Genomic DNA, 20,533 nt, shown 5'->3' with positions numbered 1-20,533 from the left:
CAAGAAATGAACTCTGGTATTATAGTCCTCTTATGAGTGAAAAGGAGGAGGGAAAACACGAATATATATCCCAGAGCTTCAAAGAATGAGTCTGTCTGTATGCCCATGGCTGGCCCAAACCATTTTGCTACCTAAGGTAGACAATATGGCGCTCTTTCCATTCCGTATACTGACTGGACAGGAAATTGAAACATTCTTTGACACTGGTATTAGGAGAGTATCTTCTACCACCCGTGAAGGCAGCAAGAGAGCTTGGGGGCCCAGAACTGGCCGTGTGGCTCTCAGCCTTCTCTTCCAACACCCTGCTGTCCTCTTTCTTCCATTCATGGAGGTTCTGATACTTGTGGAGCTCCTTTTTGCTCCAGCTATTCTCCACTCCACTCACCAGGGAGAACCACTGAGTTTGTGGCTCCTTCCTGTACACAAAGAGCTGCCTTTGAATTTAAACACATCAAATTCCCAGAACACCAAACAAACCTCCTTGGACAGACAAGGTACAGGGCCAAAAAAGGACTGACCATAAAACTGCATCAAGCAGCAGCATGAGGGTAGCCACTCATGGATAACAAAAAAAAGAAGAAATGCATCATCAAAAAGGAGGACAAAAGAAGAACTGATTTTCATAAAATGTGTTCTTTTACCTGTAGAAATGCAAATCTAGAAATGAAATTGGAATGGAAATACTGTATATCTCATCATAGTGTCTCTGTGACATGAAGATCTGTCTGCCTTTCCCTTCTGCCAGCTGTTCAGTTACTAAATATTGGTGGACAGCAATTCTTAGGGTTCCTTATCTTTAAATGAGAATTAAATAAGATGGTCCTTCAAATAGAGAACAGTCCTCTGGCAGCACTTGAAACAGAGGATTGTTCTCATAAAAAAAAGGGCATGTGGCCATTCGACATGCAATGCCCGCAGTACAGGACTTCAAAGCCCCTCATATGTCCCATGCTAGGATCCTAGTCCAGATCAATGCCTATGCCCACTCTCAACCTCACCTAAATTTTCCAAATTCCATCTCAATGCTGGTTCCAACTTGAGTCGAAATTCAGATTGAAAGCTGTTTTTTGTTTCCTTTTGGCATGAAAAATCCACATATTTTGTGTTTAGTTTTTAAAATGTACACATCAGTTGTGTGAATCCTTGAAATGCACATATTATTCTTTCATTGATTAAAGTGTATTTGTACACACTTTTCAAATGTACACTTTTTCAAACACATTTTTCAAATGTATACATGCTGTGGAATACTTCGTTGTTGGTTTGGTTTGGTTTGGCTTGGCTTGGCTTGGCTTGGCTTGGCTTGGCTTGGCTCAGTTTGGGTTGTTCTTTTTTAAATATTTATTTAATTTTCAAACAAATACAAAAATTATGTAATAAAGGGAAAAAAGAGCACGCAATACACAAAATCTATTTTAATTAAAAAAAAAAAAAACAGAAATCACCCTTAGTGCACCCTTCTACCAGCCCCATGGCTGCCTAGGGTTTTTCCCCATTTTTCCACCTTTTCAAAAATACCCCTTTCCAACCAAAATTTCAACACATCCTTTGAGGGTTTAGTACCACCTCCCTTTATTAATGCAAATTAAATTAACATACCCCATATATTATTAAAATCATTCTTCTTTACCAATTCCTATTTTACCCTTATCTCACACATCAACTTGTCATTAACTGCTATATTCCAAGCTTTATACCCTTCAGTTAATTGGAGATCACTTTTCTCCTTCCAGTTCTTTGCTACTACCAATTCTGTTGCAAATTCAAAATTCAGTATTAATTCTTTTCCATTTCTTTTCACTAATAATTAGCAACAATACTATTTCAGGAGCTGCTGCAACTTTTACATGCAATATCTTACTAATCTCCTTAAAAAGTATTATCCAGATTTTTCAATGTTTTCACATTCCCACCACATATCGAAATAGGTACCCATATTTTGGCTCGGTTCGATTTGGTTCTACAAGTTATGTTGAAAGGTGCGAGCTTGCAACTGATGTCTGAGTTCTGAGTTTGGTCCAAAAGGTGTGGACTGGGTAAATCCTGGTTTTAAAGAAACAAAATGAGACAAATTGAAACATATTTCACATATATCCCTAATGTAGAGTAAAAATGGAAGGAAGGCACGGCTTCTAGATACAGATTTAAAGCAACACCTGCTTTGGACCTCAGATGTCCTGACCTTACCCAATAAATCATTGGAAGAGGATGTCCATATGCCCTGTTTTAGAAAAGCCTTGTCTCAATATTCCTTAAGGCAGTTTCTGTCATACTTTGGGCATATCATGAGCAGGGCTCTGAAGGACAGCACATTTTAGAAAGCATTCATTCATAGGATTGCCATAAGTCAGAGACAACTTGATGGCACATAACAACAAGCCATGGCTTATGGATTAAGATCATGGCATTTATCTGGGTCATTATCTAACTGGATCTAACCTATAGAGTATTCCATTATAAATCAATCCTCATGAGAAACTTATTTTTCTGCAACAAAGCAAAGCTACAAAGGGATAGTTGACTGACTGATCATTCAGTCTCTCTTAGGGCACATTCCTATACATATTGTATAGAAAAGAACCCAACAACTCTCAGCCTTTCCCTCTGCTTGCTAGGGAACCTTAGGAGTTTTAGGTTTTTCTATATAAAAATACATAAGATTGCAGCCTTAATTATCTATCCTTCCTTTCTATAAATCGAAACCGAAGCAGAGTTACAACCCAAGAGGTACGTGCAAACCGTTTATACAAAACAACTAGTCTCTTTTTGCTAATATTATTTCTTGCGGTATTTCTAAGGAAAACAAAATCTATGTGTAACGCACCTTCTCAGCTTTCACCATGGGATTTCTGCCATAAGTAAAAGCACAAAATAAAGATAAAACAAGAGAAAAGTTTTGTTCCTTCTGTGAATTTCAATAGCTATTTTTCAACTGTAATATCCACAAAACAAGAACTTATTTTCCCTCTGATGCGCTTTTTAAATGCATTTTATTTTCTTCTTTGAGGAATTGGTGGGGTTTGGAAATGTTTGTCTGCAAATCCTGAGGGACACTTCATAAATCTTGCAGTGAAACTTCCTGTACCAGAAGGATTCCCTAGTCTTATGCTATCCAATAATACTAATTCTACTAGATAGTTAAACTATCCATTGAATGTGATTTTGGAGTTTATATGAGCAATGGGTTCCACTGCTGGATGACTCTTAAGCGTGTGGAAGCATTTTCAGAAATCCAGAGCTTATTGTTTATTCCCACTGGCCCTGGAAAAGTTCTGCAATATCCAAGTTCAATCTGTAAAGGTAAAAGCAGATTCTGCATATTTCTTTCCTGCTGTATCTTGATTAATGGAAGCAGAATAAGCATGATCTTCTGTTACACCAAATGTCCCTGGAGTTAATGCTATTCCATTAATAATGCAGCTACAACTGTTCCTTTTGAAAATCAGGACTTATACCATAAATAAGTAAATTTTAAATTATCACAATCAGAGCTGGCACAGAAGTGTCCCGAGTTTAATATTAAAACAAATTCAAGGCCAGCCCTACCATTAGGCAACGTGAAACAGCTGCTTCAGTTTGTAAATGGTGGGAGGTGAAAGCAAGGCCTTGAGAATTGTATGCCCGCCATATGCACTCTTGCCATGAAGAAGGATGCTATCCTATCAACAGCACTGAAGAAAGCTTCATCTGCCAGTCCTGTTGGCTTTCGAACATGGAATGGAAGGGGGCGCGATTTCAATTTTTGCCATCTCATTCTTTGTCTTGGGCCATTCCTGAATGGATGTTCATTGTCCCAGCTGGGAAGGGCTCGTGCATTGACATGGACTGGAAGACCCAATCCCTGATCATCACATGTTTGATTGAAAAGAATTTCAGCCACTGAAAAACATGGGAGCCACCCTGTGGGTAGACATAGGAAGCCAGTCTGAAAACCTTCTTCCAGGTGGCAAATTGCATAACTGATTATTCACATGCTTACACAGCAAGTGCTGCCAGATCCACACTTCAGGTTGACCACAGACCCACTGACAGGAGAGGGGAGTGATAACTGCTTGCAGGTGCAGCGATGTAAATGCATAGATTAAAAGCCAGCCATGGGAAGACGTATCAAGGCTGCAGAGAGACACTTGCCATGATTTGTGTCAAAGTAATCAGCATTCCAGGGGGAATATAACGAGAATTGAGTTCCTTTTAAAATTTATGGGAGATCTTTATCATTCAAACTCTTGCAGAAATGAACTCCTTGAAGGTTATAATACTTACACTACAACCACAGGCATTATAGAGCCGTGTCACCACTCGTAATTCCCAAGTTATATTTTAAACATGTTGGCCTTGATCCAGCACAAAGTTATGCACATAAGAACTGCCTTGCAGGGTAAGATGAAGAAGAAGCTTGCCTTTTCATCAAGAAAAGCTAGATGTGCCTGAGAGCTCTCAAGGAGGGATAACCTACCTCTGTTATTTGTCTCCATTATATGGTATTCGGAGATATATTGAACTGATATGTAGAGGGTCCATTGGTTTACAACAGCTTAACTTCTGTTAGATCTGTTCTCCTGGTAGACCTCTCCAGCACTGCCCTTTTTAAGGATATTTAAGAAGGGCACGTCATGGGAAATCTTCTATTGTGCACTTCAGTCCTAGGAGTAGCTGCACAATGGGGCTTTTGCAGTTCCAACAGAAGCCCAAAGCAATAGCCCCAGAAAAGTAGAAATGCTAATTTCTTGAATGAGCAGCCCATCCTGACCAAGAAATGAGAGTTTCTATTTGTTTCCATCCTTGCAAAAGCTTCAAAAGTGCAACTGGATAGCCATCTGAAAGAGATGGTTAAGTTGATGTCCTGCACTGAACAGAGGGTTGGACCTGATGGCCCTCTGGCCCCTTCCAACTCCACTGTTCTAGGATCTATGATTCATGGATGCTGCCCAAGTGTACATTGTATTGCAGCCATTAAAAAAAGTTTGTCTTTTTTTTTCAAAAATACACTAGCTAAATGTGAAACAGAAATATCCAAATTCAGCTTGAAGCTTAACAATTTAGTGTGTTCAAATGGATTCAAGCACAAGATCTCAGGAATCGATTTGACCTTACTGAGGCATAGTCTGCTGGGTGCTGTTCAACAATGCTTGGCCATGAAACTATTGAAATAATGAAGAAGAATAGATGATGTTAGAACATGTATAGGATGCTTTTTCTTTACCACTAAATGAAAACTGAGTAGTCCCAGCAGATGAGGGATGAGGTTAGGTATGTAGCAGTCATGAAACTGTAAGCCCAAGAATTATGGCTTTCAAATTAAACTCCTTGTGGTTTAGGTCATAGGTTTCTGATAGTGTTTCTTTTCATCCATCCAATACTTAGCTGGCTAACAACACGAAAGACTGAGGGGACCATAGCAGAAAAAAGATTCCATTTATCCCAAAGAGTATGATCATGGCAATCATAGTTGCTCTACTTCAGCCCTCTTCATTCATCACAATTTCAGAGTTCATAAGGCAGGCTTAGCTGTGGCCCAGGGATGTTCAGGCTCCTCTGGTTTTCTGATCATGCAGATGGCTCAGCTTTTTCTTATCAGTTGTACTTCCTGACTTATTAACAGTAGTATTATCCACAGAGAATACAGCTAGCATCCCCATTCAGTCCAATAAGCAAATCACATTCACGTGAATGAGTGGAGCTGGCTGTTTAAACACCTGGTAGATAAGTCCTTCCAAAACCAATACTGCTTATTTGGTAATAAGGATTTTTGTTTTCAGCAGAATTTATTTTCATGTCAGGGTGCTTAAGATCAGACTCAGGCAGTTTTTAGCTGGTTTGCTGCAACCTACCTTCCTCGAACCAGTCTTTCCATAGAAATGCCAACTATGCCAGAAGAGTTTCAACTAATGACAAGTTGCATTTGTGGTTATACACATCAAGATCTTAAATTCAATGAAATGTGTGTCCTGAGAGCTCATCACTTTTGGAAATCCTACTTTGTATTTTTATTTCCAGTGCAAGACATGGCAGGGTATCAGTCGCTGCTGTGGGTTTTAGAATTTATCCCATCACAAATCAATTTTCCTAATTCTTGGAAACAGTTACACTACACTTCTAAAACTGAAAGCCTCCCTTTATTTCTGAAATAGAACCAGCTGTGCCATGCAAAAGTGGTGAAGCAAAGCAACATGGCATATTCTGTGAGGAAGAGACCTTGCAAATAGCTAAGCAAAGGCTGCAGAAAACAAGTTTACTACAATTTCCTCCTTTGCTGAAGAAATGTCAGCTTAAATTTTCACAGTTTGTGTAAGACAGTTAATATAATGAAACATTATGTTATATTATCCTGGCCAAAGTTTGTGGTGTTCATCGAAGAGGAAAGGCTGCAAAGAGACCGTGTTCCCTCAAATTTGTTATTCTTGTTCAAATTTGTACTTACTACTCTTAAGTGGATGGTTGATAAGTTTTGTAATGGACAAGGGGATATGCAAGGTAGCTGTATGCTGTATCTGGAAGCAATTAGACAAGGAACTATGATATAGAGCAGAAGTCTCAAAACTTCTCAGCTCAGTGAGCACATCTGACATTTTGAACAAGTGTTGTGAGCACTCTTACACAATGACTGCTGTGGAAAGCGTGTTACCCATTTGTGACATGGCTGCCATGTTGGCCATAACTGGACATAAAATACTCTTCCCAGAAGGCCACCTTATCAGTCTAAAAAAAGCACCTTGCCCAAGATCTGGAATTCAAAGTTCCAAACAATGAACCCACCTTTTCAACCCAAATAAATCCAGCACTGGAGGGCAATGGATAGACATTTTAAGCACTAAAAAAACAAGGAGGAAGGAAGCTCGATGGATGCCATGAAAGGTATCTGTCTTCACATTGGTGCTCAACAGCACTTCCATGGGGATTCCTCTAAGAGTATCATCATGCTAAATGTTGATAATGTGGGTGCTCAGGATGGTTCGAGTTACCACAATATTCACACGAGACTGCAGTCCAAAGTTCCTATTTCTGCCCAAAGGTGGAAGTGTGCTCGGAAGAACCAGGATTTCAACTGAGAATTGGTCGGGCTGAGCATCCTTTTCTGTAGCAGAGATTTTGGTTTTAACATTGCATCGCATGCGAAAATAAAGGAAGGAATAGAAACTAATATTAATCATATTTGTCATGTAATAATGTGTTGTTTGAAAAATATCCATTAAACAATGGAATGGAGTATTAGTTAACACGTGTGGGTCAGGAGTTTAAACTGAGTTTGGCGTTTTTCCACATTTGGAATGAAGGTTGACTGCGCGCAGGTAGGGTCTGTGCAATGCCATCCTTCTTTTATTTCCTTTTATTTTTATTAATAATATCTGAACATAAACATTCACATTTTATGTGGGATTCTATTTTTCTTATGCATTTTCACATTTTTAACAGGAGAAATTTCCCATCTCTCTCCCTTATGATAGAACATGCACTGATTTCAATTACTGCACTATTAACCTTGTAAAAAAACAATTCTCTCAGTATCTTTCTGAGAATTATAAATCACTCAGGTGTAAAGCACAGCACTGGTAGTCTCTTGTAGTGGCACATAATAGCATTTAAAGCTTGTTTTATTAACCTGTGCAAAGCTGTTCTTGGAGCCCTATAAGTGCAAAAATCCATTATAATGTCCTGAATTCCTTCACTCAGTGAATTATCGTTACATGTGTCCTGGATGTGTGCAGTCAGTTATGGCTGATCTCAGCTCAGTACATTTGGGCTGCTGCCGGAAAAGTTCCACATCCCTTATGCTCAGGGAAGGCCATAAAAACTGCAGTTTTTAGTTGCTATTCTCTTCTCCTTACGAGTCATTAACATCACTTCCTAACCGCTAGGCTGTCAATTAAGGCTATCACTTGCTTCTGTTCAATGACAAATGTGCTAATTGTCACCCATTTAGGGCTCCAATTATGTGGCCAATTCTTGCCTCTAGGTAGGTGCACTCTTCTCACAGAGGCAGACTGAGGGAAGGATGCTCTTGCAATGCTTTTAATGTAGTCATCCAGGAAAATCTGAGAGAAGAGCTAAAGGTTCCTCTGGAGTAAAAATAAGAACAGTGCTGTACAGAAACTACTACAGAGGTAAAAAATAAATCCATCTAGTCATCCTGATTCCGAAGAGTCTTGTGTCAAACAAGCCAAAATCAGTATTAAATGGACAAAACTCATATTGGATGCTAATTTCTAAAAGTGTCCTTCTAAAATGGTTTTAACTTTATTGGTGATGTTGCCAATGTTTGTAATTTCTTGGTTCAGAGTGCCTAAATTCACAATGGCTGCCTTCAGCACAAGGGGAATATCGCAGCCCTAGCACTGATGTATTCAAAGTGAGAGAACTTCTCTCCAACTAACACGCACCCACCAAGTTCCTTGCTGCTACAGTGGGGGTGGTCCTGGCAGTAGCACTGAAAAAGGCAGAGAAAAAAAGAGTCCTCTACACTACACCTTCACCTTCAGAGGAATTTTTTTACTACCCTTCCTTCTCCAACTTTCTCCTTTCTGTTCCATGGTACTTCTCTCTCCTCGCACCCCTTTCTCCTCCTCATTCTCCCCTGTGTGGGCCAAACTAAATATTATCTTAATTAGATATACACTGTAATGTGGCTTTGCGTGATAGTTGAATTAGTCTGTGCAAAGACACCCTACCCTGATTTGATCTAGGACTGTAGTCCTGGGCAGGAAGGTAAAATTTCATCCATCCATTTTGCCCTGAAATTCCACAGACGCACCAGAGAAGGGGTAGAAGGAAAAAAATCCCCATTGAAATCACTGTCCATGAATAGAGTATTTTTCAGAGATATGGTAAAATATAACTCCAGGACCTGGAGAAGACATCCTGGAAAGGCCTCCTTCTGACAGTCAAGTCATCATATCGGATGTCAACGACACGAGTGAAGACTTGTAACAAAATGCTGCAGTGTGCCGTGCTTCTGTCCAGGAGCCCAGTCGTCCCGCTTCATTGCCTTGGTTTTTCCTACTACCGGGGTTTTCTCCACAGTCGATCACCTGCCCACCAAGCATGGTCAGCCCTGGATGACTTGTTCCAGGATTTTATCTCCACTTTGCCAGCTATTGCAGATGACTCTGAAACCCTAGAAAATCAACATAGAGCTAGATGAAACAAAAGCGGGACTTGATATAAGAAACCTTCATAAGCCCATATGCTTGTTTTAGATTTTGTTTTTTAAACTCAGATTCCACATGCATTCAGCCTTTTGTATTTTGTAGAAAATGCCCAATACATTTTAACTTTTTAAAGACATTTCAACAGAAGCATATTTGAGTGACTTACAGCACTCCTGTCATATTTACTCCAGAGTAAGTTGCATCATATTCAGTAGAGCTTATACCCAGGTAAATACAAAAAGGAATGCAGCCAAAATCCAACTGCAGGTTACAGTCACATGCACTTGCCTGGGCAAAAGTCTCTGAATTCAGTCAAGCTTAATTCTAAGTTGACTTGCATAGGACTTATCTGTAACTATAGTAAACAATTCTGAACTATACCTTAGCTGTTGACAGGTCAAGATTTAATGTGATTCTGCAAGCTATGAGTATATCAGAGCTAGCACAAAAGCTTCTGTAAAAGCTCATCAAGCCCAAGGTCTCTTATCGTCAACAAATCACTCTGGTATAATCAAGCTGCATCATACCACTTGGAAATAACTCTCCCAGCTGGAGTGATTATTTTGAATCATTCTGATGCTGAGTTTACATATGCTCCACTGAGCACACAAAAGCCCTTAGATGGGTGAGATGCTCCCCGTTTCATTAGGACCAGACACGTGCACAAACAGGAAGGAGCAGAAGAATTTCCTTCCCTTGTTCCCACCGCTGCAATGAATGCAGCCCTTGCACACTCCCTCAAACTTACACACCCATCCAGAACTCCATTTCGCTTCCCATTTCCAAGGTGGCTCACAGCATGTTTAGACAATGGGCAAAATGTGCCATAAAAGCAAACAACACAAGCAGAGGCAAACAAGGTAAAGGTATCTTAAATCAGGGAATTGGTACAATGAAATGATGCAGCTTCTGTATCGTGAACCAGCTGCAGGAGCCAAAGACAGGGAGTGCATGTCCCTCCCTGATGCCACTGGGTCGTTCAGATGTGAGAAGGACCATCTGGGCCTTCCATGAACATCCTGTCAGTTTCCCTCATGCGGAGGTGCTCCAGGATACCACCAAGAGAGCCCAGGATTAGGCTGCAGGTACAGCCAAAAGACAAGCAAAGGGATGATCCTGTGCATCGCATGGGGGAGTCCTGCTTGAGGTTAATTGCCCATCTCAGAGGTGGAGCATATACTTTCCAGGGACCATGTCCCAGGTGCAGGTCCCGGCATCTTCAAATAAAGATGAAGGGAAAGATCTCTGCTTGAGGTACAGTGGCGGCATGAAGGGAAAAGGAAAGTTGGATGCCGATAACTACTTTCCCCACAGACATCTTGGGTAAGCAGAATTGGACCCTCAAATATCTGCCCTCTTCCATTTGGTTGGTAGAGGAAGGTAGGTTCATTTGCTTATCCAAGCCTAAAGGCAGGCCACCACACCTCATCCACAGAGACTGACACTGTTTTGCGATTCAAGGTCTGTCCTGGGAGCCATTTAAGCATTTTCCTATGTCAAACACCTGTGGATTGAATGTCAGGAATCCTGGTATTTAAATGCTAAAAGTAGTTGATGCTGACAGTCAAAATGAGCATTTGAAGAGCTGAGTAGGAAAGATTTACCTGTCATTTGAACAGTGACAATTGTACCTCTTGTGACAAGATCTTCTGACTCAGCCTTAGCAGGGATTTTGCACACAAAAATTGCTGTCTTGAGCTGATGACTGAAATTACCAAGATGAATACTAGGAAAGATAGCATTTATTCATTCGTTTGTTCATTAGTGTGTTTTTTAGTTAAATGATACTGTCACTCCATTCTTGGGATGCAATTTCAGTATACATTATAAGGTAAATGGGTAAACTAAATAGGAAAACTATTCTATGAAATTGTTATTAAAGCTCAATTAAATAGGTCAGCAACCCATTGAAAATATGATGCCAGAAACCCCCAACTCCCACATGCGACCTATTTATTTATTTACTTCTCTACTGCCCAATGTTGCCTCATTCCGGCCTCCCTTGGAGCACCCTGAGTTCTTCAACATGAAATATAAATGATCTTAAGAATCTTTGAAATTCTTAAACCACACTTCCAAAGAAAGAATCTCAGAAATTGGAAGCCATTCATCTCAGAAATTTTTTCTTAGTCCTTGTTTAACATGGCATTCATTTAGAAGGGTTGCGATGAAAAAAGTATGTGAGCCAGCATGCCGTATTGGTTAGAGGGTTGGACTAGGACTGGGGAGACCCTGGATTCAGTGCTCACTGGATCGCTTTGGGTCAGCCACTGACCCTCAGCCTAAGCTACCTCATAGAATGGTGGTCAGGATAAAATGGGGAAGAGGACGGCCACGCATATGGCCTTGAAGGAGTGTTCAGAGATAAATGAAACAAATACACAATGGACTCTGAAATATCTGTACCATTATTGAGCACCCTCTTGTTATGTGTGCAATTGCCACAAAATGTTAAAGAATAGCTTGGAAAAGGCTATTCTGCTTCCATCCCACTGACAGAGAACTTTTCTTAACTGTACCTGACCTGATTTCAGCGGAGCGTGTGCATAGATACCTTTGGCGGAATAGGAGTGATTTTTAATTGCATGTTTGGGAAAAACAACACTGCTATATGCATCTTCTAGCTAGGAAAAGCAGATCAAGGACATGAAAAATTATGACATCTTTTGAAATATTTGTACTCTCAATATGGTGCTTCTCAGAAAAAGACTTGAACCAGCTGAACTTTGACACAAAAGGGTACATTTTGAAAAGACCAATCTGAATAGCAGCTTTTTCACTTTTATTCCATCTCTCACCACATTAAATTCAAAATTGTGCTCTTACTGACACTCGAGGTAGCCAAGTGCAGGTTCCCATCTGCAGTGTAAGCAAAATCATTGATGTAGTTAAACCAGGATAAGGGTAATTCTTGCAACAGTGGGTAAGAAGCAAAAGGCAAACTAGGAAGCCTGAGATCCAAGTTAGCCCAGTCTAGCTCACTGCCTGTAAAGCTCCATACTTGAAGGTTTCTGTGCATCCTATTCATAGAATGAAGCCTGGTGGTTTGTACCACGTATTTTGACTAGATGGATGTTTTTGGCTGTCTACATTAAATACCGAGGAAGGAGAGGGATAGGAATTGGTGTAAGTTCTCAGCCCCAGCTTCCCAAACCCCAGGACATTCCTTTTTGTCTTTCTGAGGCCCACTTGTCCCTCCGAGGGTACCAAAATGGTTCTTTCTTCACTGGCTATGAGAGAGGCAGTGCGGGCACTCAGCAGTCAGAGTCCCAAGACTGAGGACACTGGCTCTCATGCCAGGACTCTGCAAAATCCTGGCATTCCTCCGATGGCATAGAGAAGCCACAAGCTTACACCATTACTAAATTAGAAAAGATTTTTCCCTAAATCCAACTGCTTTCCCTAAAGTCCACTGCTTTCAATTGTCAATAGCAATAGCTGTTCATGGAATCTGGCTGCCAAATGATGGACTGCAAGGTTAGCCTTTATGAACAAAATAAGAACTCATCCAACAGAATGGATCCAGCTCATCCAACTCGTAATTGGAATCAATGATTGCTTTTGAAATTGGCCCAGTTAGAAGTGATGCACAAAAGCTACGAGAGGCCATATTTGGCTAAACTGGAAGGATCTGAATACGAAATGTATGAAAACCATTAAGTGCCATCCTATAATTCTCCCATACAGGGCTGGCTCCAGGTTTATGAGGAAGCTCATACTTTGGTAGGCCCACTCAAGCTTACCTGAATGTGATTACCTGCAGCACTTTAAGAATGCTGAGGAGCTGCCATTTTAATTCCCTGCAGTACCCTGGAATTTCATGTATGGTGGAGCTGTAGGATATTGCCAGAAATTAACATGCAAGCTAAGTTGCTCCATTGCCTTCTGTGGAAGGGGCAGGCATGAACACGGATGGGTCCAGCCAGGGCCCTGGCAGCTGTCTTGGGATGCCAGGTGCTGACACCAGCCTGCAACCACAATTTGAGCACTGCATTAGTAAAAGAGTAACTAACGACAACTGAAAATAGGGTGAGTTTTCCTGTAAATGACATAGGCAAAATGTTTCTGAAACATTCATACACAGCAATTTTCCTTCTGCCTAACTGAAATTGCTTAGAGATGGCTTTTGAGAACAATCTTTGAAATCACCTACTTTGCCACACTTAAGGCCTGATCCTCGCTTTTTTTTCTGTGAACAGATCAGGGTTCACGTTAATGAAACATGACTTGTTCACCCACCTCCCCACTACTACTTTGCCGCCTCTGAAGTAGTTCAAGGACCCTTGGGAGTGGTGTTGAAAGATGGTATGGAGATGGAATGGGAAATGGATGGAAAATATCTGTACCTCCCCACATTTTACATTAATGTATCCAAGCTTCAAGTCATATTACAAAGAGAATTTTCATAAATCATTATAGTTTTTTGCTCAGTGCTTCAACATTGTATGTTTGAACTGTCTGGATATGACATTTACATCTGAAAGGCAAAACAGAAAATGCTATCCATGGTATTTGCAATCATAATAATTATGATGATAATGCTGCTGTTTCCATGTTAAAAAGAAGTAATGTATTTATCATTCTCTGCAGTGCCTTTTTCTTTCTTTTTCTTTCTTGCTATTTTAATGATGCTTTTATTTAACAGTTCCCCATTCCCATTTAGAAAACAGATTAATAACACCACAACAAAATACACTTACAATTAACCAGTATCTCCTCCAGGAGTTCCAAATATTCACAAGCCTTCTGTTTTCAAACCCATTCATGCTTGCTTTCCTCTAGGATACACTGCCCATTTAATAAATGCATCATCAGTCAATAAAATACAATTTATGCTGCATCAACATTGCGGGAATACTTTCACTTTTATGTTTTGTAATGGGTGATCTGCACTTATGTTATTCATTGCCCTGGTCGGGTAGAGACACCATAGCAACATGTAGATACATTTAAGGAGCTGTAGTAGTATACCAATTAGAAAAAAGCACACGCTAATTAAAGACATGTTGTAATAACTTTATCACTTCTTGAATTATGGATGGAGGGAAAACAAATAACTGATGTGGTAAGTGTATCATTTGAGGAACTGAGCTTGTGAAGTTGATGGTGAGCTAATAAACAAAATTTGCTTGTCTATCACACTCAAGTCTGCTGAAAGTTTGGCACAGAGAATCCATCTGACGAAGCCACCCTAACCCATGTTTTGAAGGCAAGTCCCTTTATGGTTTCAGGAGCACATCATGAAAGATTACCTAGCAATAACAAGCATCTCCAGGCCAAACAACAGCTTGAGTCAAGACTGACACAAACAGTTCAAGGATTAGGACTAGCCTTATTTTTCATATAATCATGCAATTATAATATTTTACAAGGATAATTCATACCTGAATGACAACTTGCAGTAACAGGTTAGTGACGGATGTAATAAGAAATAGAAGACCAGCCAGAGCCCATTATTCTGGAATAGATGGAGTCTTCAAGGGTAGGCGCTCACAACAGTCTATCTTTGAGGTTCCAAAGACATAAATGATTGTTGCCTCTCAGGCCAGATCTGAGAGCCAAAACTAGAGTGAACTTACCGGGTGGAATTGGATAACAACCAGGCACTGGGCATGTGCTCTCAGTAATGGGTTAGAGGGAAGCGAAAAGCTATTATACTGAAGGGATTTTATAAGGCTTTAAGTGTCTTCCCATAATTATTTAAATATTTCAGAATATATATATAATTATTATAATGCATTATATTTCTGTACTGATTTTAAAGTGCTTAATATGGCTAATACGGGTATACTTCGTTGTATTTTGCTTCACTTTATAGTGCTTATCAGATATTGCATTTTTTTTTACAAATTGAAGATTTGTGGTGCTCTACATTAAACAAGTCTATCAGTGCCATTTTTCCAACAGCATTTGCTCACTTCATGTCTCTGTGTCACATTTTGGTAATTCTGGCAATATTTCAAACTTTTTGGTTATTACTATATTTGTTATGGTAAATGTGCGTTCTGACTGCTCCTCCCACCAGCCATTCCCCTGTCTGTCTCCCTCTCTGTGGGCCTTCCTATTCCCTGAGACTAACATTATAGAAATTAGGCCAATTAATAACCCTACAGTGGCCTCTAAGTGACTCAAATGCTGAAATCTCATAATTAAACTGGATGAGGAGTTGCTTCTTATGGATTAGCAAAGAAAGTGGTTTCTTGAGATAGAATTACTCCTGGTGAAAATGCTGTGAAGAATGTGAAATGACAACAGAGGATTTAGAATATTACATACACTTTGTTGATAAAGCTGCAGCAGGGTTTGAGAGGACTGACTACAATTTTGAAAGAAGTTCTACTGTGAGTGAAATGCCATCAAACAATATCACATGCTACAAAGAAATATTTTGTGAAAGGAAGAGTCAATCAAACTTCACTGTTGTCTTATTTTAAGAAATTCCCGAAGCCACCCCAACCTTCCAAAACCTCCACCTTGACCAGTCAGCAGGCATCAACATCAAGACAAGTTGTTCCACCAGCAAGATTACAGCTCATTGAAGGCTCAGATGATGGCTAACATTTTTTAGCAATAAAGTATTTTAATTAAGATATGCACATTGTTTTTAGACATAATGTTATTGCATACTTAATAGACTACAGTATCGTGTAAACATAACCTTTATATGCACTGGGAAACCCAAAAATTCATGTAATTTGCTTTGTTACAATATTAGCGTTACTGTGGTGATCCGAAATAGATATCTTCAAGTATGCCTGTATGCATTCCAACAGCATTTTTACAATTCAACAACCCTTTAAAGTAGACAGTTCAGCAATTTTATATACACACACACACATAATTATTATATTTAGTCAGGCTAATTTTCAGCAATGCGAAGAGTGTACAATGAAACTGAAAACAAAAACAGTTTTTTAAAAAATACACATATTGTTAAGAGATAATGCTTTGCCTAGACTATCTGCTGAGCTCAAACGGCAAGACTTCCTCATTCACAGCTCAGTCTTTTCACCAGATAACTACAATGGTACCTCAGCTCATGAATGCCTCAGTTCACAACCAAATCGGGTCGTGAACAAAAATTTCATAAAAATGTTTACTCAGGTCACAAACTCTGCATTGGGTGGCGACTGCGATCACGGCCATCTCCCCACCCACCCCCGAATGGGGAGATGGCTGTGATCGTGCTGGGGGCAGGGGGGAGATGGCCGAGATCGTGCCTGTCTTTCCTACACTAGCACACACGTGATTGCGCCCATCTTTCCTGCACTAGCGCAACTGTGATCTCGGCCAATTCCCACACCCCCAGCAGGATCACACCTGTCTCCACTCCCACCAGCACGCCCTCATTTGCGCCCATCTCCTCCCCCCCAGCACACCAGGATGACGGGCGTGCGCAGGGATTATGGGCGTGATCACAGTTGTGCTGGGGGGGAGGGCAGGGAAATGGCCTGCGATTTTTGTTGTTCTTTGTCACTTTGCTTCACATTTTTCTGATTAAAAAGAAAAAACAGTTACCTTATTAACCTTATTTACATTGGACCTTATGGGGAAATTTAACTTGGCTCACAACCAATTTGGGTCAAGACCAAAGTGCTGGAATGGATTAAGTTCATGAGCCAAGGTACTACTGTAATTTAGGTAGATTTGGGCAGTTCCATTTGGATTTTCTATCCTGATTCCTCTGCAATGTTTACTGCTTGTCGGATTTTTCCAATATGGTGGTGTTTTTACCTTTTTCCTCTAGAAAAAGGTAAAAGGAATTGCCAGAGCTAGAAACAGAATGTTGGATGGCACATAGTTACACACCTTAATGCGCTATGAGATAGTCTGGAAAAGCTTGCTGAAAGTGTTGCTCAAATTTCTAATAAATATTTGAAAGTACTTTAAAAAGAATGAGCAAACCTTTCAGTCGAGCCATATAACACTTTGAATGGGAAACTGCAACATTTGGTGTTTTGAAATGAATAATTATATGACAATAGCAAGATCTTTATTGTTGGCAACATGTCTGTCAGAGAGCAGTCCTATGGCCCTAGGCATCGTGGGGTGGTGAGGGGTCCTAAAAGACTTCTCTTCCCACGTCCAAGACTAGAGCAGAGTTCCACCCTTCAGGGTGGAGAGATGCACTCCGTGCCACCGCTTCACAACCAGCTCTCCAAAGTTCAAAAATTGTCCTCGGGGAGGGGAAACCAGTGGCACTGCTGGGTGGGGAAGGAGACTGGGGCTACCAGGAAACTCCACCCTCCTTCTCTCTCACTGGAAGCTGGATATCCCCAGACAGTCATCTAATAAAAATACCGAGCAGGAGGAGTGGAGAGGCAAAGATCACATCTGCTGTTCCCCTTGCTCCACACTGCATTGTGGTGTGGAGGCACCACATTCCAAGGCATCACATTCCAAGATGCCAGCTGTCACCAACCAGGCATGTCACATGTAGAAGAAGCAGGTTGAACCTCGGGATGTCCTCTACCCTTGAGCCATGGTACTTCTTGATGGATGTTATCCATCAAAAGTTGTAAGAAACAAAAACTATTCTAAGTCTGCTGTGAAATAGTGTCACTCAGAAGTGAGCCCCACTGACTTGGACTTATGGCCAGATAGAAGAATAGTCTCAAATATTCAGTGAGACTCAGCAGTACTCCAAGGTGTAAACTGAGTGTCTTTGGCAGCATTCCAGGGTTCCCTAGTATATGCCAGGGTTTGCTTGGCAGACAGGTTGATATGAAAAGTGTTTCCTAAAAGTAGAAAGTCTGAAAGCAATTGCAAGCCATTCTTCTTTGTATCAGCCATTAGCATTGTCAAACAGAAACTACTGCATGTCCGTGATCAAATATTGTCAAATATCAACTGCCAGATATCACATATTGAAATCAAAGATAACTGGATGGCAGATATAGATACATAAGCTTTGCTGAGTATTCAAGCAGTCAGAGTACATCTGAATAGTGTTTAACTTGGAATTAGCAAAGGAGAATTTTTGGAACCACATTCTTTGCTGTTCCTGCTGTTCTAGTTTTGCTCATGCAAAACTGAGTGTGATTTATAGGGTTTGGGAAGGAAGTTTGCCCTTGGTCCAATTGAATAAAAGCACACAACATCAATGGAGTGCAAAATTGTCTTGACGTCACATGTCAAAAGGACTTTCCAAAGAATGGGGAAGCTGTCTTGGATAGACAGTGTTTAAAAAGAAAAAGAAAAGAAAAGCATGAATGAACTCTTTGTTAGGAATTGATTGATCAGTCTCCCGAACATATGAAAACTGGCTCCAAGTCCGATATGGTACGGTAGCTGTATTCCGGGTGCTAAAAACACCCTTTCGGGTGTTTTGGATGACCCCAAACATTACTCATTTCAGCATCATATCTACTTTTCTATCAATAGCAAATATGACTTTATTTCCTTATAGCCTCAGGGGCTTTTGGATTCAGTTTGTTTCCCCCACTTTCTGTATTGATTCACAGTTATATTTGGCTTTTCTATTGTACCAGGTTGTCAGTCAGCTTGCTGACAGCTATTATAAGCTCCTGGAATGGGCTATGATTTACTTATCATCATTTTCCAAGGCCATTGTTGAACATCGCTTAGATCTGAAACAGGTGGGAGTCAGCTTGAAGCAAAGGTAGGCAAGGAATTGTACTGGGGCAACACTTTTAACTTCCAAGAATGTAGCTTAAGTAGAACAGCCCACAGTACAATCTTTGCATGTTTACCTGAACTAAGGAAGCAACCTTCCACCCCAGCCTATCTCAACTTGATGCTTTCTAGATACTTCAGACCCGAGCTCCCAGCATCCATGACCATTAGCGAGGCTTGCTAAGCCTGACAGGAGCTGAAGTCTAAAACATCTGGAAAGCACCAGCCTGGGAAATGCACTGTAATCCTATTGAACTCAATAAAAATAGAAACAAATAGGAATGCATAGTTTGTTTGTTTATTTATTGGGCTATATCAAATACTGCATCGTTCCACTAGCATGAAGGTTTCAGTGCTTGTATAAATTCTATTTCATGATTCTGCCTGTGATAATTCTGCTTCTGTGAGCACTTCTACAAGCTATAGCACAACTTATTACGCAACTCAGTGGCTTTGCTATAGTATCAGAGGCAACGTGCCTATCTACAGAAGATGCTGGGCAACCTGAGCAGCCAGGTGCTGTTGCACTCGTGCCCTGTTTCAGCTGTCCTGTTTCCAGTTGATTGGCTCATGTGCAAATGCAATGATGGATTAGATGGACCTGGAGCTGGTCCAACATGGTTCTTATGCTTTTGTTTCAGTATCACTATATCAGGCTTCATTTGTACTAGTTGCACCAATTGGTCCACTACGGTTCGTGCAACTGCTAATATAGCACACAACACATTCTGTGCAATGGAACTTAATCCTAAGAAAGTGTGCAGAGTAATGCTACAAAAGACATTGCTGTATCATCATACAACTTGTGAATAACTCCCAGCTCTTTGACATTAGAAGTACAGTGGCTAATAATGATTGTGTTGTTATGCCACTAATGGATGTGACACTTTTCAAAGAGATTTACCCTGGGATCTTTTAATCTAAGGAATGGGCAGAATGGGGCAAAATTGTTCAGATGGTTGTGTTAAAGGCTTCATAGAAAAAGCTATCACCCAACTTTGTTGATAGTGAAATTCCAACTAGATATACAAGCAAAAACTAGAAAAAGTTCTGTGAAGATTTTTAAAAAACCTCACATAATGGCAAGCATGTTTCGCATAGTCCTAGATTGTCACTAAATTTAACAAACACAAAATCTGAGTTCCAGAATCCATACCAAGTTCTTTATTAAGTCTAAAAAGAGTACAAAATGTACATGTTTTTGAAATTTCTAGACCCTAGGCAAGATGTTTCAAAAAGCCGGTGGTGGGTTGACCCAACAAATTCTGATATTAAGGTGAAGCCAAAACTGTTTCTAGACAACACAACAAGCAACCCTGTGTGGTTCCCATAATTCATCGTTTTTCCCATGATCTACCCAAAAGATGAGGAAATGGTTTCGATATTATCATGAATTCATCCTCCTCTCTCAGTTCTGTTGTCATGCATGCCATCAGCCACTGTGTCTGAAATTCAGTCTCAAGGTGCATCACTCTCTGCCTATGTCACCTGTGTCTTCCTCACTGCTCCATACGTAGAGGTTCAATGACTAGAGAAGCTCCTGTAGTTTCTACTCTGTGATGATCCTGGGTTCAGGTAACACCACCATGGTGGTATGGATACATCTTAGAACCCATTCTTTCTTATAATGGTTTCTAAAGATCAAATTTAATATGGTGAAAAACCATGACTGGGTTCAGACAACAGAACAATAGTGGAAAAACCTCCATGGCTTGTCAAGTCTGCATGTTCAGAGTCTCAATATGAAGTCA

This window comes from Varanus komodoensis, unplaced genomic scaffold, assembly GCF_004798865.1.
Source record: "Varanus komodoensis strain SLA01 unplaced genomic scaffold, ASM479886v1 scaffold6_4, whole genome shotgun sequence".
NCBI classification, from domain to species: domain Eukaryota; kingdom Metazoa; phylum Chordata; class Lepidosauria; order Squamata; family Varanidae; genus Varanus; species Varanus komodoensis.
Note: the sequence above shows the minus strand (reverse complement) of the source record.